Here is a 26592-nt window from a genome sequence, read left to right on the forward strand (position 1 = left end):
ATGGATTTGTCCGAGTCCAGGCAAGTCCTGGGCAAAGGTTGTGAAATCCTTTATCTGAAGGACATAGATGAACAAGTCCAGGCAAGTCCTGGGCAAAGGTTGTGAAATCCTTTGTCTGGAGAACTTTGATAGACAAGGCCAGGGGCAAGGAGAAGAAGATAAGCTGCAGCTAAATAGCTGTGAAGCGGTCATTTGTGTGGACTTATCTCAGGATGATGGCCATCTCAGGGGATACTCACATAACTCTTGCTCAAGCGCCCAGGGATGTCATGTAGGCAGGAGGAAAAGGAGGATAAAAGGAGGAACCAAAAACCATGAGGGTAGGTGTCTGCCATCAGATCCCTCACCATGGAATTCCTACGTGCTGGCGGACTCCCCCGGGCCTGCTACCTGAGTCCTGCCGCTTCCTCCTGGATTGGCTCCACGACTTCCTTCTGCCACCTGCTTGCTGCCCAAGGCAGGCCACGCTGCTTCTCTCTCCCCCCCTGCTGTTTCTACCTCGGACCACCGAAACGTCATGCAACGGACCACTGCTGGATCCTGGTGGTGACTATCCCCGCTTTACGCAATTCTTGCTCCTTTCCTCTCTTTTCTATCCCCTTCCCTTCCCCGTCTTCCTGGTTAGGATTATAATGAACTGGTTGGACCAACATTTGAACTGTTGTTTCTTAATCTCACGCCGGGTATATAATATTAAAAGAACCTTTTTAAACAAAAGAGCAAGACGTAGTGGTATTCCATACAAATATCCAGAGGAATACAATAACCAGAGGAAAACTATACAATTTTTTTTTTCCAATCTTTTTGGAAAGTTGTTAACAAGTAGCCCTAGGGGAATTTGTTATATTTCTTGTTTGTTTTTAATCATTCTCTTTATTAATCAAAAAGAACCCGTGATGACCTCCTGCCCATGCACTTCTCTTTCACTGCAGTTTGAGAAGTGCAGCAAAAACCACAATGAAGTAAAGATGATATTCATAATTTTTATAAACTGTAGGGGATATTTTTTAGTTTAAATATTTAATAAATGTGTGTACCAATTTTGATTCATTTAATCATTTAACATGATATAAGTGAAAAGAAGAAAGAACTGCATATTGGAGGAACAATTGGTGAGGAATTCAGAATGGATCCAAATTGTTTACCACCTCCCTAAAACTCCAAATCAGTTTATTGTCATAGAATATTATCTTCAATATTAGTATGCCATCCAAAAATCTTGGGTCACTCTGACCCAAGTCTATTTATTACCATGGAAACTACAACATATATATACAAAGAGAACAATAACACTAGTTGATAAAGATAATTCCCAGCAACAAAACACTTTTTCAACAGTCACCACCATTAGTTATGAATTTTCACTATCAATATGCAAGAGTTTGTATGCCATGCTTGTAAAAGTCTGTGGTAGTAGAGAAGACTATCTGTTTCACAGCTACTGTGACAATGTCATTGCTGAAACACACCACCCATGATCTCACTTTGCTCACGTCCATTGTTTGTCTCCATAAATATTAATGCCGTTTTGTCAGACTGCCCCTCTGATGCCTGTCACATGTAATAAAATGTAATGGAATATTGCCAAAAAAATTCAACTTCAACTGCCATATCACCAAAATCTATCTCTGATGTTGTGTGCCTATGTAACAAAATAGGAGACATTATTTTCAGAGCAGCCCTCATATATGTATATAATTTATGTTTTCTGTAGGCTACATAGCTGTTTAAAACTAACTTTAGCCAATTTGTAATTAATCCAATTAACAATATTTGAACTTCATAGCTATCGTGGAAATACATACGATGTCAAAATGCTAATAAAAAATAACAGAATCATAGAATCATAGGAAAAAAATCACAGAATCACAAATCATAGAGTCATTTCAGCTGGAAGGGACCTTAAAAGGCCATCTAGTTCTACCTCCTAAGTCATGGGCAGGAACATCTTGCACTGTATCACATTGCTAAAGACCATTCTAATCTGTCTTTGGGCACTTAGAGGGATTGGACAACCACAACTTCTCTGGGAAACCATTTCCAGTACCCTACCACCCTCATGGTGAAGAATTTCTTCCTTAGGTTTCATCTAAATCTACATTCTTTTAGTTATGAAAGCATTACCTCATGTAGTATCACTGCACTCCCTCATAAAAGTTCCACCTTAGCTTTCTTATAGCCATTCTTTAAGTTGAATTAAGAATGAATTGCTGCTATAAGGTTTCCCCAGAGCCTTGTCAGTCTGATCAAATTCAGTTTTCCCAGGCGGCCTTTATAGGAGAGTTTTTTCAGCCCACTGATCATCCTTGTGATCCTCCTCTTAACTCAATCCAACAAGTCCGTGTTTTTATGACTGGTGGCTCAATAACTGAACACAGTATTCTATGTGGGATCTCATGAGAGTGGAGAAGACAGTAACAAAATGCACGAGTAAGTCTTCTCTGTGTCCCAGATAAGCACTTCCTTTGAAAGAAAGCTCAGTTTTCCATATCTTCCCATTATCATCACCGTAGAAGCTTTTCTTGTTGTTCTTGACATTTCTGACAAGGCTTAATTCTATCAGGGATTCAGCTTTCCTAATTTGATCCCTTCCTGCTCAATTTCTCTGTATTCCTCACAGGCTACCTGTCCTTTCATTCTCTGGTTGCTTTTTTTTTTTTTTTTTTTTGGTGTGTGTGTGTGTGTGTGTGTGTGTGTGTGTGTGTGTTTGCATTTGGCTAGAAGCTCTTTGTTCATCCATTCAGATGTCCTGGTTTTTTTGCTTGACATCTTCTTTGTTGGGATGTTTTTTCTCCTCATCTTGGAGGATTTGAACCTTGATTATTAACTAGGTTTCCTGGGCCTCTCTTCCCTCCAAGGCTTTATACCATGGAACTCCATGAAACATGTTCCTGAAGAGGCCAAAGTCCAATCTCCTAAAGACCAGAGTTGTGATCTCACTGTGTGCCTTCTTCATTACTACAGGGATCTTGAACTCCACTATTTCATGGTCATTGCATCCAAGGCTACCCTTGACTATCACATTCCCCAGTACAGCACCTCTCCCTCTTGGCTCCTCTATCACTTGCAGAAGAAAGTTATCATGAACATATTCCAGGAACTTCCTGGATTGTTTATGCCCTCCTTTGTCTTCCTTCCAACAGGAATTAGTGTGGTTGAGTCCAAGGCTTGTGAATATGATGCTGCCCTCTGCCTATAGAGGGTCATCCTGGTTGGGTGGCCTGTAGCAGACCTTCACTATAATGTCATCTTTATACTTATTTTCTTGTTCTAAATCAGTAAGGAATATATATAATGAATATATATATATGTATATATATAATGATTTTATTTAAGGAATTTTATACGTATATTAGATACAATTTTTGAAAACTATTCTGGAAGGCTGAACTTTGAAAAATCAGAATATTATATTTATATAATAAATCACTGAGCAATTCATTGTAAATTCTTCCCGGCTTTGCTTCTTATTATCCAGAGAAAGAAAGGTCCTGGAAAATATTTTGGAGGAGGCTTAGAGGCTGTCAGTTAGTAAACAGAGCTCCAGTAGTAGATAATACACTTTCAAAGCCCAAACAGACCATTATATAGACATAGACAAACCCAAGTTACTCTGTGATTTTGTGATTCTACAATACAATTATGAATTTATATCCCCTTAAATTTTAACTTTAGTACTAAAATCTCAATAATGTTTATAATAAAAGACAAAACTCGTTGCACAAAGTGGTGAAACAAGCATAAGACTGTAACATGAGCAGAAACTGTTGCATAACCAAAGCAACATATGAAATGTTATGTAATTCATTTTTAAACAAATACCATGAGACTTTCGGAAAATAATTTTTAAAAGAATGTGACTTTTTTTTCCCCCACTCTTATTTCTCTTACTTTCTGAGAATCAAAACCTAATGCCCCAAGATGTATTATATGCTGAAATATATGAAAAAAAAAAAAAAAAAGCATATTTAAATGAAAAACTAACTCAATCTAAGTATGCCTTAGGGATTTGCCACATTCAGAGATTGTTACAATTATCATGAGAAACAAAGGGACAATGATTAAGAACTCATAAAAAATCACATGAGATATTTTTATAGTAAGCACTGCTTAGTTTCAGTTCTCCACTGGGTGAAAGCATCCCATAGGCACAGTAATCAACTGAATTATTTTCATTAGGTTAATACTGTCAAGATAATAATATTATTATAAGATTATAAGATAATAATAATAATTATTATTATTAGCTATTCTAGTAAATTAAGAAGTGCAAGGCAGTAGAGTACAACTATATAAACAGTTAAAAGCGTAGCATGATTCATGGTATGAGTTTAGTCCTAGCTCATTAGAACCCTCCTGAATAAATCCCAGGTTCATTTGAGCAGTTTAGCACAGACTAGAAGCAAGCACTCAGAATGTAGTATTCTGTAACAAAGAATAACATATTTAAATCTACAGTTACAGTCAAGATTTAACATTTGGCACTGAAGTCAAATGAAGGTCCCTAGCACTATTTAGTTTATTAGTATCAAAATAAATCAGAATTTCTTGCGGAGAATGTCTAAAGAGAGCGTCAACAAAATCTGCTCAAACAAATAAGCAAAGAGAAGTAAAAGGATAAATGCTTGAGGATGTGCTATATAACCCCTTTGAGAAGCAGAAATATGAACTCAGTTTTTAATTTCTGCTTTTGTATTTTTCTACATTATTGCATTTCATCAATGTAGAGTTAAAACATTGTTTTGCAGAATGCCTGACATCTATGATGTCTCCATTTTTAAGTTACATAATAATTTAAGGGAATTGATGTAGACTACATCTTTATATTTTGCCAATGCTGGGTGACTCCTCTTTGAACTAGAAACTAAACTGGAACTGCTTTCATTTAGCTCTTTCTGGCTGATGTTAGAGCTTTACAGTTATGATGTGCCTCCTGATTTTGTAGTCTATGTGACTAAATTAGTTGTTGTTTGTTGTTGTTCCTGTTTGCTGCAACTGTGGCAGAAAGATTAGTTCCTGGGAGTAGAAAAAGATAGAGAATGCATTGTAAGAAGTGTTGTGGACAGAAACATAGAGAGGAAAAACCTGGAGAAGAATCTGAAGACTGAGAGTAAATTTTTTCTTATTTGCAAAGTTAAGTCTGGGGAAATATAAGTAGGACTCAGAATCTGGCTTTGTAGTATTCCAAGATTTTGTCAGCATGTTGTTGTGATGAACACCTCAGATACGTCCAGATAATAACTTCTTTTTTTTTTTTTTTTCTTTAGTATTTCCCACAGTGTATGCTACTTATTCCAATATTTTTAAGTAAAAATCTGGTAGTTTTGCTCACTTGGTTCATTAGCTGGTTTGGTTTTAAAGAATCTTGCCAGTTTTGTTACATTATTTTTTCTGTCTTCTCACCTGTGTTGTTCTCCTCCTTCTCACTCTTCATATTCTATTTTATAGCATATAATATAGTCAAAACATTCCAAAACAGAATCAAAACAGTACTTACACTAAATATTCTACTTGTAAGGATACAAAACCATTTTGTGATTTTGTAAGTAAGAAATTGAATATGGTGATAAATACTGAAAGTCTTTAAAAATTTCTATCATTTTATCCCTCACTTTATGGCAGCTAAGTTCCTTTTTTTTTTTTTCTTTCTTTCCAGAACTTGTAATAAAGTAATTAAATATGCCTATATAATACTTAGAATTATTCCAATTTATTTAAAAGGTTAAATAGATCTTTTCAAGGTTACAAAAGATAAGTCTTCAGCTAGAGTGCTGGAGATGCCTAGATTACAGATTAAGCAATTAACTGGAAGAAATATTTTTCCTCTTTCTGAAGTGTCATATTCTTTTTCAAAATATATACTGATAATGTTCAAAATATCAAAAAAGTTGTGAAGTATCACTTGAAAAATACTTGAAAATAAAAATAGACAATTTCTTTTATAAAGAGATTGAACACTCTGGACAGTTCCTCAAAATACTTACAGAAGCTTATGTTGATACTCACTGAATTTAAAATTTAAATAGAGAATTTGTATAACATCTCTTAAATGTTATGGATTATACAGACCCACATGGTGAACTTAACATGGCCTAAGTTTTATGTGTTCCACTTAGCTATGAGGAAGTGACTTTTTCTTTTTTATATCTACTTTTAATCCTGTTCTCTTCAAAAACTTGTTGGAGAGATTATGATAGTGTAAACATACAATACTGTCTCACAAAATACTTGGTTGTTTTTGCATCCATAAACTTATACTCCTGAAAAAGGTGATAGTGTGTTTCCTGGTTACCTTTATTGTTCCTCCACAACTCAAGAAATAATATGGAAGTGGAAGTGGAATATAAATCTGATCAAGAAGACAGAATTTATATAGCACATGAAAAAGCAGGCTTTTGTTGCTTACATTAAGAAATTAACATAAAAATATGGCAAGGTATTTTCAGAGAAGATTTGTATTTTTTAGTTCTGTTACCTTAGAAGGTTAGTACAGTTCCCTTTCTTTCCCAAGGGTGACCCATCTGTTACATGTTCATGTCAGAATAGTTAAATGGTAAGGAGAAGACATCACTGCAAAGGCAAGGCATGATTTTGAAAAGAAATGTATGATCAGTCATGATAAAAACAGCAGAGTTCAAGTATAGAGCAAAGGCCCTGAGTCTTGACATGGAAAGGTCATTGTAGGCCTTGATGTTAGCATATCCTTGGTGCACAATAAAAGTCAAATTGGAGAGGATCTAGGTTGGATTGAGAAGAAAGGAACTTGCGGCAATTGCTATAATTTATGAGTTCAAGGAGTTCACTGATGAAGGGAAGACATGATACAGAAAAAAAAAGAAAGGAGAATGAAGTGCTGACTTTCAGAAGCTGCTGGATACTACACTATGACTACATTGTTAGGAAAAGAAACTGGAAAAAGGGCAGCAGGGCACAAGAAGTCATGAGTGTTGAAGAGGGAAGTAAGAGAGTTACATGCAGGAGCAAGGGCCAAAAGATGGAAGGAGGATGTAAGCGAAGAGGTCACTTTGGATCTTGCAGATCTTTACAGGAAACCACAGAGTTAGTCTTTTATACACTGTAACAATAACTGTCCCACCTCCTCATTTGGGCTTCATGCTTGCAACGATTAAATATCAGAGAGCAACATTTTATTTCATATTTGTTTCATATTCAAGCACTACAGAAATTACATATCTTGACAAAAAAAATCTATAACTTGTATGAGGGAAAAAAAAAGTGGAGTGGCAACACATTTAGAATTATTTTGTAAAACACTTCTCATCATTTTACACTAGAGTATAATTCAACAAGGCATACTAGTCCTTTCTGTAGCATTCCAATGTATATAATTATGTCAGGAGAAAAAATGGAGGAGAAAAAAAAAAAAAAAAAAAAAAAAGGAAGAGAGAGAGAGAAATCTTCATAATCTTCATCCCAGGAGAAGAAAGATATTTCATAGTGCTCCAGATTTCCATCTTTCTACTGCTGAAAACAGATGACTTTACAAGGATGCCTACATTTATATATAAGCTTATTTCTTCCAACAAATGCAGTAAATGCTATATCCCACTGATTCCTGACAGAGTGTAGTACCAGTGGGGATGCTTAATGTTTATAGCCAATTCATATACTAGTTACTTATAGCACAAGTATTGAATCTGAAGGCTGCTAGCTGTGTGAATAGTCCTAAAGAATTTCAAGGTATTTGAATACTGGTTCTTTTTTAATTCAAAATAGTGCAGCTCTTCTCATGCTAAAAAGTATGATCAGAGCCTTAGATTCTGTGAAGCACATGAAAGTTCTCCGAATTCAAAATATCATATATCCTGCTGTGACATAAATGTGTATTATGGGAATTCTGTAAGAAATTAAATTTTATTTTAGCACAATTGTAATGATAATGAATTTAATGATACCCAAAAGGAAGTATTTTTGAATTTTTTATGGATTCATTTTCCCTTCTAGATTGCAGTTTATTGTAAACTCTAAATTTTTTGTAAGTTATTTGGCATAAATAAATTCCCAACTTGATAGTAAATAGTTTCATGTAAAACTGAAAGCCTTGCATTGAACTAGAAATGGGGAGAAATTAAATTCAAATTGCTCAGGATTCTGTTAACTACAACTTTATTAGTGTATTAGTGTATTTGCATCCATGATGATCAGATGGAGCAGTATAAAACATTTGTGTTATCTTCTTGATTTCTCCAGCCTATGAAGATTTTGCTGTAGATATTCTGATGTTTAATGTTCTTAGCTTACACAATAAATACATAACAACTTTTACTATTACTTAAGCAGCAATACCACTCCTCACGTTAACTTGCATTTATGCATTTTATATAAGGCTTGGAATAATAATATGTGGTATTTTAGAATATTCAAGGTGACAAATTATCACCCTGAAGAAAACACTACTTAAATAACACATAGAATGGTGATAGTACATAATCATATGCATATATACAAATATATGAATTCAGTTTGTTATTTATTGTGAATTTATTTTGTTTGTTTTAACTGCTTATATTAATGTAATTTTAGTGTTGCTGTTAGATTCTTTCTCCACACTTCTCTTCATATTTCAAATTGAAGGCAGAACTAAGTAGGTCTGAGAGTACTGCTAGAAACCGAAAAAAGGGGTACTTGAGATCTTTTGATGAACTATATCCTTTGACTCAACAAAAGAACAAATTCTTAAAAAAGGTAGAATGTAAGTTAATTCATGTCAGCTCCTCAGAAGACTCAGAAGTAATGAAACAAACATTCAGAGTGTTCTACTGTCTATATTTGCTCTCAGTGGCATAGAAATGAAATTGGTTAGAGCATTATTTTTGAAATATTGGGACTCATTGGTTCAAATTTATGCATTCAAAAGAGGTTTCAAACAAAAATAAAATTCAAATTGATTAAAATCACGTAAACTTTGAAAATATGACTTTTTAAATCCCCTGCAATTGAGCTTTCCCAGATGTACAATAGAAATTGCAGTAACCATGTTGTTGTGTTAAAAATAGCATGCTTGATTATCAATTACACAACTCAAATTAGAAGTACCTCCATTCGAATCTGTGAGTTTTGAAACTTTGGATAATGAAAAACATGAAGAAATTTTTCAGTCTCAAAAATACATTTTTAGAGACTGAAACAACTGATCATCAAGTATGACAACTGGAATAGATATTTTTTGCAATTTGCTTATTTACCTAGTAAACTAAAAAAAGGAAAATTGATGAAAGAGCACACAATGTAAGTATTTTCTGAATTACAAGGAAATTCACTTTCAGAAGTGAAATTAATTCTGAAATACTCTAAAATTCACTGAAAACTGAAAGAATTGAGATCTAAATGTGATTTAAAGTTGTAGACCTCAAAAATTCAGATTTCACACTGCTAATGTCAACATATCTGTTGGGGAAACAAACAAACAAACAAAAAAAAAAAAAACATAGGGATAAGTAAAATTGAATTGTCTCAAAATTTTTGCTGCCTAAAACCAGAAACTTTCAAACATTTTTAATTGATGGATCAGTAATATTTTCTAATGAAAACGAAAAACTTTATACAGCTTATCTAAGCCTTTGATCTCTAGGATTGTTTTTCTATTTTTTACCTTCCAAGCTGTCAGAAGCTGATGGCTACGAGGATTGAAGCAGGCAGAAAGTGGCTTCTTATATGTTTAGCCTGCAAGAAGATTTCTCATCTCAGGCTGTCATGCAGATTGTACTCTTCCTCAGGTCTAGAAACTTACAATAGTGGGTGAAAAATGAATATCTGAAAACTACTGAACTTAGTCACATGAAAATAAAAGGCACTATTACTTATAAATGCTAAAAATTAAATGGTCTAGTATTTCATAAGAAATGACCATATTAGCCATTATAAGACACTAAGAAATCTTATTTCCAAACATTTAGCTGTGAGTTAGAAATCTATGTAAATCTTCTTTTCCTTTTCTAATAATTCGGGCATCTGAAATAGTAGGGTCCTCTGGGAACAGGAAAATCAAGCTTTCCTCCATCTAACATAAATGTGCTTCCAGATTTTCTTCAAACTCTGTGGATAGAAAAGGATTTGAAGGATAGACTTTTAATAGCAGCAGGCATTTCACTGAATCTTTCCATCACAGTACAAAATCTGAGTTCGAGTTCAATATTCATGAAAATGGAAACTTTTCTATATCTTCATTGTTAGACTAATCTTTCTTGAAGTTCTATTACAAAATTTGTATAGGCTGAAAATTTTCTGCTTGTATCAATGTAATTAGCAGTCTCCAGGCTGGGGAACAGAACAGAATCTTATTTTGGGAAAGTTAGATTTCTTCATGGGTAGCTTCTTAAAACAGAAGGGAGTTCGATGTGTTTTATGCATATTAAATGTATGTATGTACGTAGTTTCATAGTCATAACATGTTTATACATACATATTTAGTATATAGATATACATTTATGAATATTTACTAAACTTCTGGTTTTCCTGTTCCCTTAACATCTTTTTCAAGGTGGTATTCTCTGTGAGCTGCCTAGTACTGTATTCCATATTTGTCTAACCTTGAATTATATTATTTTGTGTTTGAATTAATATAACTTAATCAATCTGCAAAAAATTGCCAGTTAATTTTCACAAGTTTTTAAAGTTAGCAAGCAGCTGCAATGTCACTTATGAAACACATAGAATTTATTGTATTTCAGAACTCTAAGGCAATATGTTATTGCAGTCTTGATAAAAGTTTTGAATTTACAGCTTGATGTTTCTGGAAGTATAACTATTGTGCAGAAAAATTCTTCTAAATTACACAGTTTTATTATCTGTAGTTTCAGGTTATCAGGTTATCTATGCATCTATGAAATTAAGCATAATTATTTTTTAATAACTAAAATTACAGTCAGTAAAGATATTTCTGTCTTCGTCATAAACATGTAGTCTATTAACCAAATAATGTTATAAATATAATCATGTAGGGTTTTTTTCTGATTTAAATTATTATATGAGATCAGAATAACAAAATTGAGTAAAGAAAAATATTATAAAATCTTTTTAAGATTATAACTTTTTGATATCTTATGTCTATTCCAACTCCTTGACTTCTCTACTGCTCCCTTTCATTTAGCCACCAATGTAAACATATCATATTTCTTAAATTTATTTTTAAGAAACGTAAAACTGATTTTCCATAAACAAATTCATAACACATTCTGTTTTTATTAACAGATTATAATCTATGCCAGAGGTTATATTATTATTATTATAGGTGTAAATGATTTTTTTTTTCTTGAATAGGTTAATGTTCCTCTTCCAAACTTAGAAATCCTATATTTCTTGCAGGTTTTTTTTTGTTTATTTTCATGCTATTATTTCTGGATGCTGTACTTGGCTTACAATATTTCTGTTATACAGATTTTTTCATTGAGAGAGCTTTAAACTAGATTTGAAGAGAGGTGATCAATCCAGCCTCCCTAGGGATAGTACGCAAGGACTGAGAGTGAGACCGGTAGCCCAGACGAAGTGTATCTGCACTAATACATGCAGCACTGGCTCATTCCTCATGTGTTGTAGCATGTCATCCAGGAGGACCTGTTCAATGATCTTACCAGGCATAGAGGTGAGACTCACTGGCCTGTGGTTCCCCAGGTCCTCCTTGCTCCCTTTGTTATAAATGGGAGTGATGTGACCCTTTTTCAAGTCACCCGGGATCTCACCTGACAGCCATGACTTTTTAAATATGATGGAGAGTGGCTCTGCAACTACCTCAGCCAGCTTCTTCAGAATTCTGGGATGCACGCCATCCAGCCCCATAGACTTGTATGCATTCATTCCCATGAGACTTGCTCTGCCGTTATGGGGGGGGGGAGAGAGAGGGAGTGAGTTTACTCCCCCAATCCCTATGTAGAGGTTTAGGCATGTAGGTTTCAGGGACATGATAAATATCAGAATCCTTGGCTGTCAGTGAAGACCGAGGCAAAGAAATCATTCAGTACCTCAGCCTTCTTCACATCTGTTGAAGCCAGCTCTCCTTTTACGTTTACCAAAGGAGGTACACTCGCTTTGGCCTATCTCTACTGGCCAGTGTACCTGTAGAGTGCCTTCTTATTGTTTTTAACATCCCTCACCAAGTTCATTTCTATCTGTGCCCTGGTTTTTCTGATTCCACATCTGCAAGTCAAGACAGCATCCCTGTATTCTTCTCAGGTGACACACCCTTGTTTCTAAAGCCTGTATGTACTTTTCTTTGCCTTCAGTTTGCCCAGCAGGTCCTTGCTGAGCCATGCTGGTTTCCTGCCTCTTCTGCCCGCTTTCTTATTCAGAGGAATTGAGAACTCTTATGTTCTCAGAAAGGCATCCTTGAAGAGTAGCCAGCTCTCCTCAAGATCTTTGTCTCTAAGGACAACATCCCAGGAGATCTTGGCCAACAATTCCTTGAACAACCAAAGTTCATCCTTTCAAAGTTCCGGGTCCTGTCCCCACTCTTCGCCAGGCCCACATTACATTATATCTATATTATACCATTAAATATATTCTGGTTTATTTCTTATGAGTGCAGTATAGTGCAGTTTGTTTCCAGCCTTGATATCTAGATGATGGGATATCACGGATAGATGACTACACATTGTGAGGAAGTGATTATCTGCCTGAGGGTATAGATGGATCTGGATAGTCTGTATTGAAAGGATGTGGACATTTGTGTAAGTTTGAACAAGATAAGTGCCTGGTCATGCACTTCGGCCACAGCTCCAGGAAGTGCTACAGGTTTGGGCAGAAGGGCTGGAAAGCTGCTCAGTGGAAAAGGTGTTAGTTGATCGATGGCTGAATGTGATCCAGCATTGTGCCCAAGTGTACAAGAAGGCCAATGGCATCCAGTCTGTATCAGAAACAATGTAGTCAGCACTAATAGGGAAGTGGTCATCCCTCTGTACCTGGCACAGGTGAGCTCACATGTCAAGTACTCTCCTTGAACAAAGAAGATTTACAAGGGGTAAAGTCTCTGATTTTTAAATTAAATTAAAAATATGATATTGCTTTTTTGGAGGGAGGAGGCAGGGGTATTAATTCTTTATTATTTTCAGTGGTCACAAATAAAATAATTCCTCTCAGGTACTGTTTAGACATCTGAAGCCATGCATGGAAATCCAAGTCAGATTCTAAGTAGGTTCAAAGAAAAAAGCAGACACATGCAAAAAGGTTCTTACCTTTTTTGTTGGTATATACCTTCTTATTTTGTTAATTTGCTATTTACAAAGGAACACAACCCTCATTTATCATTTAGCTTTAGAGAAAGCTAAATTTAGATGCATATATTGCAGCAAATAAAAATCAATCACAAAATATAATAAGCTGACTAGAAAGCTGCACTGCTAAATCACTGAATCACAGAATCACAGAAACACCAAGGTTGGAAAAGACCTTCAAGATTACCCAGACCAACTATCCATCTATCATTAACAGTTCTCACTAAACCATATCCCTCAACACAAAATCCAAACATTCCTTGAACTCCTCCAGGGTCAGTGACTCCACCACTTCCCTGTGCAGCTCATTCCGCTGCCTGATCACTCTTTCAGAGAAGTAGTATTTCCTAATGTCCAGCCTAAATCTCCCCTGGCGCAGTTTGAAGCCATTCCCTCTAATCCTATCACTAGTTACATGAGAGAAGAGGCCAACCCCCAGCTCACTACAACCTCCCTTCAGGTAGTTACAGAGAGCAATAAGATCTCCCCTGAGCCTCCTCTTCTCTAGACTGAACAATCCCAGCTCCTTCAGCTGCTCCTCATAAACCCTGTGCACCATACCCCTCACCAGCTTTGCTGCCCTTCTTTGAACCTGCTCCAGGGCCTCAATGTCTTTCTTGCAGCGAGGGGCCCAAAACTGGACACAGTACTTGAGGTGCAGCCTCATCAGAGCTGAGTACAGGGAAACAATCATTTCCTTGTTCCTGCTGGCAACACTGTTTTTGATGCAAGCCAGGATGCCATTGGCCTTCTTGCCCACCCGGGCACACTGCTGGCTCATGTTCAGCTGATGATCAATCAATACCCCCAGCACAGTCCTCTACACAGTCTTCCAGCCACTCCTCCCCAAGCCTGCAGCATCGCCTGGGGTTGTTGTGGCCAAAGTGCAGGACCCAGCATTCAGTCTTGTTGAACCTCATTGCAATGGCTTCAGCCCAGCTATCCAGCCTGTCCAGATCCCTCTGTAGGGCTTCACTACCCCCAGGCAGATTGACACTTCCAGCCAACTTGGAGTGCAAACTTACTGAGGGTGCACTCAATGCCTTCATCCAGGTCATCAATAAAGATACTGACGAGGCCCCAGCACCGACCCCTGGGAACACCACTCGTGACTGGTCGATAGCTGGATTTAACTCCATTCACCACCACTCTCTGGGCCCGGCCTTCCAGCCAGTTCCTTATCCAGCCAAGAGAATACCTGTCCAAGCCACAGGCTGCCAGCTTCTGCAGGAAAATACTGTGGAAGACGGTGTCAAAGGCTTTGCTGAAGTCCAGGTAGACTACATCAACAGCCTTTCCCTCATCCACCAGACAGGTCACTAGATCATAGAAGGAGATCAGGTTGGTCAAGCAGGACCTGCCCTTCCTGAACCCATGCTGGCTAGGCCTGATCCCCCGGTCATCCCACACATGCTTCTTGATCTCCCTCATGACAACCTGCTCCATAACCTTTCCTGGCACTGAGGTCAGGCTAACAGGCCTTTAGTTCCCCGGATCCTCCTTACGACCCTTCTTGTAGATGGGAGTCACATAGGCAAGCCTCCAGTCTTCTGGGACCTCATCAGTCAACAATGAGCACTGATAGATAATGGTGAGCGGCTCAGCTATCACCTCCGCCAGTTCCCTCAGCACTCTCGTGTGAATCTCATCTGGCCTCATGGACTTGTGGCAGTCCAGCTGGAGTAGAGTGTCTAAAGTTTAGAAACTTTCAGATTTAATGCTAAAATAATAATCAAAATGTAAATGTTAAGATTTGCACAGGGAATTACTACAAATACTGTGTGTATATGTAGTACTTTCTGATTTGCAAAGTCATAATTGCAAAAATTCTTCAGTGTACACCTGAAGACAAAAGGTGTTAACATTGTTGAAAAGCCATTCTTACAAGCATATAGGATTAAAAATTAACTGGATCTTCATGTAATAGAACACCATTAAATTTTGAAAATTGTTCTATATTTTGAAATTGAAATTCTAAATGAGTTTGCAGTCAGTGATGAAAAATGTTTTAAATCACCTCATTGCTCAAAAAAAGGTATTTTTACCTAGCTTCAAATTCTAAGGATCTGTGAAGATACATTTCTGCCATATCTATGAAAAAAAAAAAAAAAAAAGAAAGCAAAACGAATGACTAATATGGATTTTGTTTCTTAGCAAAAGTACAGGATTTCATGCATCACCAAGAACATTCAGATTTTTCCCCTTTAAAACAGAAATAGTAACAAATACATATATATGTAGCTGTTGTATGATTCAGAGATATGTCATGGAATGAGTTCACCAGTTTGTTAGGATTATATTGTACTTTACAGCTGACTGAAAGCATCCTACTGTAAATCTTAAATTGAATTAATTCCAATGTACTATATCCTCAATGCAAAACAACAGAGAAATAAAAATGAGTAACCACAAATATTCTTTAGATGTGAATAGCTTTCCAAAGCAAATTAATATGGTGTTTGTGATGCCTTGCAGGACCATAGTAAATACAGAGAAGATTAATTTTGGGAGGTAACTAACAGTGAGAATGTCAATATGTGACTTTTAGATTTTGTTAAAAGTAATGAAATAACTTCAAGTTTATTCCTCATCTATTAGAAAGCTTTTGTTCTTGTAATATTTCAACTTGTATTAAACTGGCTAAGTGTGTTTTAGTTCATCTTTTATTGGGAAAAATTTTGCAGGAGGAGCTGCTGGAAGTGATTTTTGTGTTTTTTTTTTCTTTCCCAATTTTTAGGTCAGATGCAGTCATATTAAACTCAGTTGATTTGTTTCTAGCACAACTCAGGTCTGTTATTAAATATTGCCCAAAACATGAGTAAAATACTGTCAACTTTAGCTCTCTTTCAGCGTCTGGAATAAGGATAACTGCTTAAGTTTGTCATAGAATACCATATACACAATGATTGGTATCTGTCAAATCCTTAGGAGTGAGTCCATTAGTAGCAGGGATTGTCTTTCCCTTGAAAAATAAAACTTTTTATCTAAGAAGAAAAAAACTGAAGTTCAGCCTACTCATGACATTAAAATGATTGATACTGTATTTGAAATAATTTCTAATGTAGCTGAAGCAAAATGTGATTATCTCCACTTTTTTAAGGTGATTATCCCCACCTTTTTTTGTTGTTGTTGTTAGAAGTTAGCTAATGTGAATTCGTCTGAAACAACAGCTAATAAGCAATGTACCAGCATTAAAATCTGACATGTTAAGCAAATATCTTTAAGGTTCATTATTGATAACTTTTACTCCGGAATTCCTTTCAACAACAATAAAAAATTACTACCACTGGAAATTTAAAATATTTTTTAATATTATTTTAAAAGTAATCAGACACTTCAAAGTATATCTACAATGCTTAATCTACAATGTTTAAAGGTGTTTAAAAAAGAAAAAAAAAAGTTTGATTTTTTTTTCCTCACAAAAGAATTTAAGAAAAAAATTATAAATATTGCACTTTTGCATGAACCCACTTGATAATGAATTGTTTTAAGTCTTACTAGAAATTTAAGAATAGAATTTAGAAGACTAGAATTTAAGTCTTACTAGAATTTAATAGCAAGAAGATATAAAGCAATTATTCCTCCTTCCCCTGATAGTATCATAAAATGTTGAAGCATCTTCTCAATTATTCTTCAGTGCTCTGATACACTTAAGCTGTGTGCACTTCAAATGTTGTATTAAACAAATATAAAATATCTTTCATATTTTCCATGTGAAGACAATATAAAACGTAAATTAACTGTAGAAACAAATAAAATAATATATAGAAGAGCATCATTATGGTATATGGGAATAAACTATTTTTTAGGAATTGCATTTTTCAGATACTTATATTTCAATATTTATTTCAATCTACATTTTAATTAAGGTTCTGATTTAGTTGACCAGCAGAATCCAGCATGACTTGGTCTATAATGTTATTTAGAAAGATAATCTAAAAATATGAGCATGGTTCAATATTGCATAATATTTCCTGCAAACATTTAGAAACTGTAGAATCTCAAATAATGCTGAACACCTATATTTATGTGATAGATGTAAGTTGCCATTGTAGTTGTTGTTTCAGATGCATAAACATATATACCTTTTTGAGAATCCATAGATATTCAATATCTCTTTCTAGAGTGCATGGTGAACTACCAGTGAAGAGGAATCTGGGGGGTGAGTTAGATATTCTGTTTCAAACAGCAGGAGCTCATTTTACCTACTTCACTGCAGGCACTTAGTACCAAACATGCTGTCTTGAGTCTTAGAGTGCCCTTACGATGGCACTGGAGTTTTATTTTCAAGAAACAGAATCATCCTTTAGTTCTGAAGAAGACATCTCAGTTAAGCTTCTGAACAGAAAGCAAAGAAACCCATTTTACATTGGCTGCTATTTTTACAAGATCATGAAAGCTGATCATGAAATGTATTGAAGCTAACTTCTACATAAAGCATATAATAATAAAATAGCTGAATTTCAGAGAGATGAGGCCATTTTATTTGTTAGTTCTACCAGCCAGCTATAAAAGTCAAGGAACAATTATAAAAGCATGACATTTTTAGAAGATACCTATAACTGAATAAAAATAACAACATATGTTTTGAGCAATGTCCATGCAAATTCCAAAGAATAAAAATTTCACTTTTAGTATACAATGGCTTCACTAAGTGTCATGGTTTTATGATTTTTGGTTATCGGTATTCCACATCATAGCATCATGTAGTGCACTGGGAGTTTAACTGTTAATGCTCCAGTTCCAGGTACCTGTCCAGAAGAGAACTAATTCCCCAGGGGGCTTTGTGATCAGAAAGGAGATATAACTCCTGGCAAGGTCACCTGATGCTCTCTTCTTCGTCTGCGCTTCTTCGTCTGCTTTTCTTCATCTGCTCTTCTTCATTGGCTCTTCTTCGTTGGCTCTCCTCCTGTCTCTCTGCTGTTCAACTGTACTGCACATCTCACTTCAGCATTGTGGTGAGGCCTATCCACCTTTCGGACATTCTCTCTCTCATTATATTTGATTTATTAGCTTAAATTCTAATTATATTGTACTACGGTGTTTTATCTTGCATTCTGATACTATATTTAGTAAATTAGTTTGTTTCTCCTCAGATCGTTGCCACTGTTTCTAATTATTTTGGGATCCCTGTTCCCTTTTCCGGAGGCGCAAATCTGCAGATCCCTCCACCCTGCTAGTCACGGAACTGGGCCGAACTAGCCCATAAACTATTGACACTAAGGTATGTAAAGAACAGGTGGATGTTTGCACAAATGTCTTTATCTATCTTTTCATCTAACGGCTCTGAAATTTTAGGGAACATGATGGAAATCTGACCAAGTGTAGATGCTTATTGGTATGATTATATCTTTACCTGTTGCTATAATCAATAGAAGAACACAAAAGGCCAATGAGAAGTGTGACCACAATAGTTCAGCCAATGACAAGAGAAATATGTATGTGAGAGTGTGAGATCTGTTGGAAGATTTATGGACTCAGACATGTCTTTCCAAGGCATGGAGGCTATTAGGATATTTGGAATGGCACTAGGGACATATGTGTGAGAGATAATTGACTTCTAATATTGTCTAAATAGTCAACCAGATGTCAATGACTAAAATTAGCTAGAGGAATGTTATTCTGGAAGCATCTCTTTTTACAACAAAGAAAAGCTAGAAGGACAAACAGAGTTGAAGATGTTTAACCTGGAGTACCAAAAGGAAATGATAACGAGGAAAGGAATACTACTTTATTCAATAAAAATTTCATCTTTTTCCTAATGTTATGATTAATTTGTGATGCCCAAGATAAACTGTATTTTCCAAATCGGCAGTATCCATTAGTTAAAAAGTATAAATAGAAAACTATGATCTAGAGTTTTAAGCTTCAGTGGCTTTATCAGAAATCTATTTATCATGATAAAATTTTAACTTCTTTTAATTCAAATCAAATTCAATTCAAATCAGGCAAAAATTTCAATAGAAGTGCATTTTTGCAGTTTTAAATGCTTACAAAATTAAGAACAAGGCTACTGTCTCCATAGTCATATTTAAAATTATTTAAATTAAGTAATCACATATCATATAGATAGCAAAATACAATATCATATTTTAATAGTTTAAAAATATTTAAATTAATACCTTTGAGAACAATCATGGACTTCTTGAAATGTAGAAGACAGAAAAGCATGTGCTGAATAAAACATTTTTTTCTACATACTCACATGTCATTGCATCTCCTTAACTCTCAGTGAAACATGAAAATACAGGATACAAGGTTTGGAGAAGATATTAATTAGGTTATTCAGAACTCATTTTTTTCTTCCAAAATGAAATATTCATCATCTGGTTGCTTTTATTGAATTACTACTCCTGACCTGAAATTGTAGATGATTTCTTCTTCTATGTGACCCTCCAGACTGATTAAATTCAATTTAAAAAAATACGTATATATCATAGAAATCTAGAAATAAATAGGTATTGGCAATAACAGTTACATAATATTTTCTAAAGAAAATAGAGCAGGCTTTCATTGTACTACAGAAGTTTTAAAAAAGTGTAATATTTCCAACAAACTAGACGTTGAAGAGCACTAGATCATCTGGGTTTCGTTGACTGTAATAACTAATGGAAGTATACTCAAACATTTAGAATAACTCAGTAGGGAATCAATGTCCTTTAGTATGCAGTGAACAATATCCAGTGACTCATATCAACTAGCTCTTTCCTAATTAGAAATGACAGCTTGGTTGCTGGCACTCTTCATTAACCTATTTGATAAAATATTTCCCTGAGGGGATAAAGAACAATTTATTATTTCTAGATAAAAGCTTATCCAGGCCAAGGAAATTTACTTACTCTTTCTTATTTGAAAGTGATTGGGAAGACATTCTACACTTTTGCTCTTATTGATTTGAACTATTATAGTGAATGAGATAATGGTGATGCCTAACACCAAGAAAAGTTTATTCTCTCTTCTAGTTAAGAGAAAAACACCTTGTTCCAATAGACAGGAGGTATCTGATAGCTAAAACTATTTCATATATTCTATACCCTTTTGTTCCACCAGTCATCAAATTCCTTCTAAAATTCCTGTAGAACAGTTGCGGTTCATTCAAAAACAGTTCTTGTTGATGTACAGTTCCACTGATGCAACATGAATTTCTTATAACTGGGAAATTGTAGTTTCTTCTCTTTGAAACCTTTTTTTTCTTTTTTTTCTTCCCTCTAGCTTACCCAATTTTACTTCAAAGATTTCAACAATATCGTAACTAATTTGCTTTTAGCTATTGCAGTATGAAAGTTTATCCATAAAGTTATTGATTTAAGAAAACTATAAAAAGCAATTTCAATTATTTTAAATATATCTTAACATATCCATATTACCCTGAATGTATACTTCTGCTGAAAATGAACCAGGCAAAAAAGACACTGTTGCAAACCCTGGAGTCTTTAAATCAAGTCTGTGACAAATCAACAGAAATCAAATATTAACAGCACAGTTTCAGTAAAAATAATTTTTGTATTTGTCAAGCATTTGTGCCGGTGAAGATACATAATCCTGATCACAAAGTACTGTTAAATTTTCTGGGCAGCTATCTTTGTGATAAATGAAGAAGATAAAGAAATTAAACCGACGTGGACAGAAATTACATTGATACCCATCTACATTTGTTGATTTTTCATTCCTTCTTTACACTACTTTGCAAATATTTCACCATCAGTTCTTGCTAAAGAGAATTTTGCTAAGGTAGCAAAATCTTTCAAATACTGAATATGATTGAAAAGAAGTGAACTTTAAGATTAAAATAATCCAATATAGGAACTTTAAAAAATGTAACAGTTATTGCCAATATCTATTTGTTGTGGAAACAAACTTTTATTTTTTAACTTCTTATCAAACTGTATGAAAACAAAGTTTTCTTTTTTGGCACCACAGTCAAACAGGCCACTAAGAGCTATCATATTGAATTTAGTCTCTAATCATCAGAGTTCACATAACTAGAATTCTTTCATTGACCAAAGGTGAGCAAATCCATATGCATAGATATTAAATATTATTAAAACCACACAAGACCTCTTTTGTGCTGTTAAATGTATTTAACAATTTAGATGAGACTGCTTCTGTCTCATTTTTTTTTTACTTTATATGTGTGACAGTATTCTTTAATTGGCCTATCATCAACATTTAATAATAATTCTCCCAGTTTTGCAGTTCAGGAATACAATCTGAAAGATAGGATGTGTCTCTAGTAGACAGTGTATGCAAAAGCTATTACAGCTTGAGTGGACAAAAAAAAAAAATAATAATAATAATCTTTCAAAGCTTTGAAATTTCCTTGTCAGCTTTTTCTGTGAAGGAATCAAGAACATAATTGTTGTATTTGCCGTGACTCGAGCATTTTTATTTTATATAGTATTTTGTTGTTAGTTTCTTCTTTCCATTTCCATCATCCTTCCTTATTACAATCATTCCAAAAGAACGCTTAAATATAAAGGCTTATGTTTAATCATAAAAGTCTCTCAGCCTTTCCTCATACAGAAGATGCTCCAGGCACTTAATCATTCTTGTAGCCTTCTGCTTGACTCTCTCCATTAGTTCCCTGTCTTTCCTGAATTGGGAAGCCCAGAACTGATCATAGTGCTCCAGATGTGGCCTCACCAGAGCAGAATAGAGGGGGAGGATCACCTCCCTCAACTGGCCACATACATTTTAAAGGACCCAAGATACAATTGACCTTCTTAGCCACAAGAGTATACTACTGGCTCTTGAACTACCTGTTGTCCACAAAGATTCCTATGTCTTTCTCTACAGAGCTCCTTTCCAGCAAGTCTATCCTATTCTGCGCTGATGCATACTGTTATTTCTCCCCAGGTGTAGGACTCCACACTCTCCCTTGTTGCATGTCATAAAGCTTCACTCACCCAGCTCTTCAACTTTTCCACATCTTGCTTTAAGTAATATGAGAATACTAAAAGTAAGACAAGCCTCAGAGGAAAGAACTAAATAGGTAAGTAAATAAAGAAAAATAAATGAGGAGCAGGAAAAAAAAAAAATGGTGATATTAATGCTGATGTTAGTATATGCTCATAGGATCATTACCATCCATGAGCATCCTATTCAATCCTTTGTCATCGAGTGATCTTACTAATTCCTCAGATGACATTTTGCTTATCATGAATTTTTGCTCAGTGCTTTTTATTTTTATTCCAGGAAACCTTATCAAAATGGTCCTAACATGCTTTTTAAGTTCTTTGCAACTATGACATGCCATGTTCTAAAGTTCTTGGAAATACTTTTGAAGCATCTTGTGTGTAGATCATGAAGAGATTACATTCATATTAATTAAATTATCCTGATGATCACATATTGTTTATTTTTTGATCTTGCTATTTGCATAGTTTCAAACTCAAATGTAATTAATAAAAGAAAATTTGAACTATTACTTTTTTTTAAAAAAAAAAAACAAGAAAAGCAAATCACCCATTCTGCACATACACTTATTTTGATTTTTTTTTTCCATTTTCAAATTTCCAAATTATTTATGAAAAAAACTGTATTATACCATATATATGCTCGAGAAATTTCCATTCAAGAAAAAAAAAAAAAAAAAAACATACAAGAAGAAAAAGATTTATCTATACAAGTTGGGAAAGACCATCTGGCATTTTCATGGAAATCATATAATCATAGAATAGCTCAGTTTGGAAAAGACCTTAAAGATCATCAAGTCCAACCACAACCTAACCATAATATCCTAACTCTAAAAACTCGCTGCTAAATCATGTCCCTGAGCACCACATTCCAAACAGATTTTAAACACTTTTAGGGATGGAGACTCAGCCAACTCCGTGGGAAGCCTATTTCAGCGCATAACAACCCTTTCGGTAACAAAGTTTTTCCTGATATCCAACATAAACCTCCCCTGATGCAACTTGAGGTCATTTCCCCTCATCCTGTCACCAGTAAGAAGAGACCAACCTGCCTCTCACTTTTCAGCATTTGAAGAGAGCAACATGGTCTCCCCTCAGCCTCCTCTTTCCCAGAGTAAACAGCTCCAGTTTTTTCAGTTGCTCTTCATAGGACATAATCTCCAAGTCCTTCACAATCCTTGTTGTTCTTCTTTGGACCTGCTCCAGCACCTCAATGTCTTTTCTGTACTGAGGTGCCCAAAACTGAACACAGTATTCAAGGCGAGGCCTTACCAGTGCCAAGTACAGAGACAGGATTACTTCCCTAGTCCTGCTCACTACACCATTCCTGATCCAAGCCAGGATGCCATTGGCTTTCTTGACCACCTGGGCACACTGCTGGCTCATATTCAGCCAACTGTCCATCAGTACACCAAGGTCCCTTTCCATCAGGCAGCTTTCCAGCCACTCCTCCCCAACCCTGTAGGGTTGCCTGGGGTTGTTATGATCAAAATGCAGGAACTGACACTTGGCCCTATTAGATTTACTGAGGATGCATTAAATCCCTTCGTCAAGAGCCCTTCTGGTTTTCTTTCAAAAAACAATTTCTAGTCTTTTCAATTAAAATTGTGCACATGTATAAACTTACATGTTTACATAAACACATACGGTTGCACTAAATTCTCTTCATGTATGAACATTTTGCATTTTGAGGTAAGCTAGAATTGCTGCATCACTACAGGTGATGTCTTCTATCACCACCTTTGATATACATTTTCCACGTTTTGTTTTCATTTGGAGTTTTGAATGTTCAGATATGAATTGAGGTCTTGTATAACTTGAGCTCAATATGAGTGAAAACAATGTTTCTGTCATAAGCATGTTTTATTGTTGCAGCAAAGACAAAACAGCTCTGTAGGGTCTTTGTAGTTCTTCAAGCAGCTAACTCTGTTTTTCTTTTCTACACATATGCGTGTACTGCAGTAAATGTAAGAATGTGAGTCAAGAGCTGGGAGGATATGGTTCAAAAACAACAAGAAAACAACAACAACAAAAAACCTATAGTAGTTTACTTCCTTCTCTCCAAAATTCTACTTTTCCTAAAATGACCTGTATATTCTACTTAATAAACACAATCATCTGTACACTCTAAAACAGTGTAATCAGTTTTTATATTGTTTCAGCTATTGAAAGGAGGGAAAAAAAAAAAAAAAAAAAAGAGCCATGGATGAGTAAATGCTGTGATATCATCTTTTTGCTGAACAGTTAGATCAAATAATCAAAAAATGTTCATCAGATCTGGAAAAAAATAAAGTTAAGAGAACTGTGTGGGATATAATAGGAGAAAGAAGATTGTTCTCTACCAACTGTACACCTAAATGCAGCAACACTTCAAGCAGCCTAAAGAACCCCTTTCTTGCAAGTTCTTGCAAGCAGCTGGCTGCACACCAGAATATCCCCTTGAGTAGGGACATCTCTCAAGGTGAAGTTTTCAGAGTTTCATCCAGGACAGATGGATCACTCAGTAAGTGATTCATTGCCTTTAAGCTATACTATCTTTGCAAAGATTTGATCTTAGATTCATTAATCACCCCCTCCCCAATATGTAGCAAATAGTCAAGGATATCTAGCCACTTCAAACCTTATGTCTCTGTTACCATCATTCAAATTACTATTTTGTATCTATTTATATCAGTAAACATCTTTCTTTCTTCCTCTTACAAGTGAAGAGGGCAATGCTTTAGTCTCCTTCCACAACAAGCTACCTGTCCAAACCTTGTCAGCTGTGAGACATGTAGATCCTCTTTCACTGAATGTGTATGCTTTATCATCCTACTTATAATGGTAAATTGCTGTTGCTATTTACATCATGCTTGAGTTGAAGAGATTGCATTCAAATACTCTCCAGTTTTCTTGACAGTTTTGTATTTGCAAATGTAATAAATGAATAAAAAGGAAATGTGAGTCCTGCCTATTTGAAGAGCAAAGAGAGTCTCTTCTTACTTTTAAGAAATATAACATTTATATGCAAAAGTACACGCACACAAATACGTATACATGTAGAAAGGGAGATACAGAGTCATGGGTTCTCAATTTTTTATATATTTCCTTCTGGACTGAATTGGATCTGTATTATATTTTACTTTGAACTCTAATTAGTTCTGACATGAGAATTTAATATAATGTATTTTAGGTTGTGAGAAACTGGTAGACAAATATGCTTCAATTCTTTCCCACAGTTCAGATATTCACAAATTGAAATACCCTCTCTTTTGCTGTTAGCCTTTGTATTACTAGAGATCTGCTACTCAGCATGTCTAAACACACCCAATCTCCGTGCTACCTAAGCTTACGTGGGATTCATAGGACAAGGACTCTCTCATCCAAGACTTCAAGGGTCTTAATTTGCTTAAATCATACAAAAGATGCTGCTGTTACTCAGCACCAAAAAAAAAAAAAAAAAAAAAAAAAGGCACACAAACAATCAGCACTTAAAGAAAGGTTATGTAATAATAAGTAAGTAAGTAAGTAAATAAATAAATAAATAAATAAATAAATAATAAAACCTTGCTATTGTATTCTACAAAATAATATTTAATGAATAATGGTCACAGTAGGAAGTGATGGTCTTCTATCCCTGTCTACTAAAGGAATATTATGAGAGTATGCACTTTTATGAGAGTAACAGACAAAATATGTAGTAGGCATAAATGAGATACATTAGGAAGGAAAGAAAGTACAGGTGAAACCTTGATATTTTGCAAGAAAGATACAAAATTCTTAGCTCCAGAAAGCTAGAAAGTGCTAGGAAGATATAAACTGGTGCAATGGAAACTGCAGAAAATCTCTGAAAATCTCAACGATGTATTTATAGTATGCCCTATATTTTCTTTCTGCAAAATAGATAACAATTTCTTTCGATGGAGATTGCACCACAGTCTTTTTTTTTTTTTTTTCCCTTTACTTTTATCTCTAACTTACAATTTTTTTTTTTTTTTTTCAGTTTTATATCTAATTTCTGTATATGAAGTTCTAGTTTATCCTTGCTTCTTTACAGGTTTAAAAGTTGCACTTCTCTAAAAGTTCAGGATGAGAATGTTGCCCTCTCATGAACCTAGTCTAATATCCTCTTATTTGCAAGAAAAATACTTGCACAGTTTAGAAGCACACAATCAGATGTGGAGAACTCAGAAAATGAGGCAGTTCATGGATTCGTGAAAATCAGGGAAGTGCAGTTGAGTGTAAGGTTTTATACCTACGGTAGTTCACACTATTTGGTCCTTCTTCTCTAAAACTTTACTTTAAGCAACTTTAATAAATTGATTCAAAGGAAACAAACAAAAATCCTCAAGGCCTTTAATAGATCATCTCCACTACTAAAAAAACTTATTTTCAGTTTTCTAATAGCAGGCAGTTTTACAAAATCAGATGTACTTTAATTGTCACTTTCAATACTACAAATCTCTCCATTA

General features: G+C 35.0%; 1 long non-coding RNA gene across 2 annotated transcripts; it reads left to right on the forward strand.

Moving 5' to 3' along the window:
- Positions 1 to 25700, forward strand: LOC146545678 (uncharacterized). Of its 2 annotated transcripts, XR_014880874.1 has the most exons (4): positions 1 to 320; positions 18323 to 18450; positions 22083 to 22218; positions 24104 to 25700. It is a non-coding gene; the product is annotated as an uncharacterized LOC146545678 (long non-coding RNA). The 2 variants fall into 2 exon arrangements; XR_014880873.1 differs by having other exon boundaries at positions 4 to 320; positions 22083 to 25700.
- The last annotated feature ends 892 nt before the right edge of the window (positions 25701 to 26592 follow it).

The sequence above is a fragment of the Meleagris gallopavo genome, chromosome 1 (genome assembly GCF_905368555.1).
Source record: "Meleagris gallopavo chromosome 1, MGAL_WU_HG_1.1, whole genome shotgun sequence".
NCBI lineage: Eukaryota > Metazoa > Chordata > Aves > Galliformes > Phasianidae > Meleagris > Meleagris gallopavo.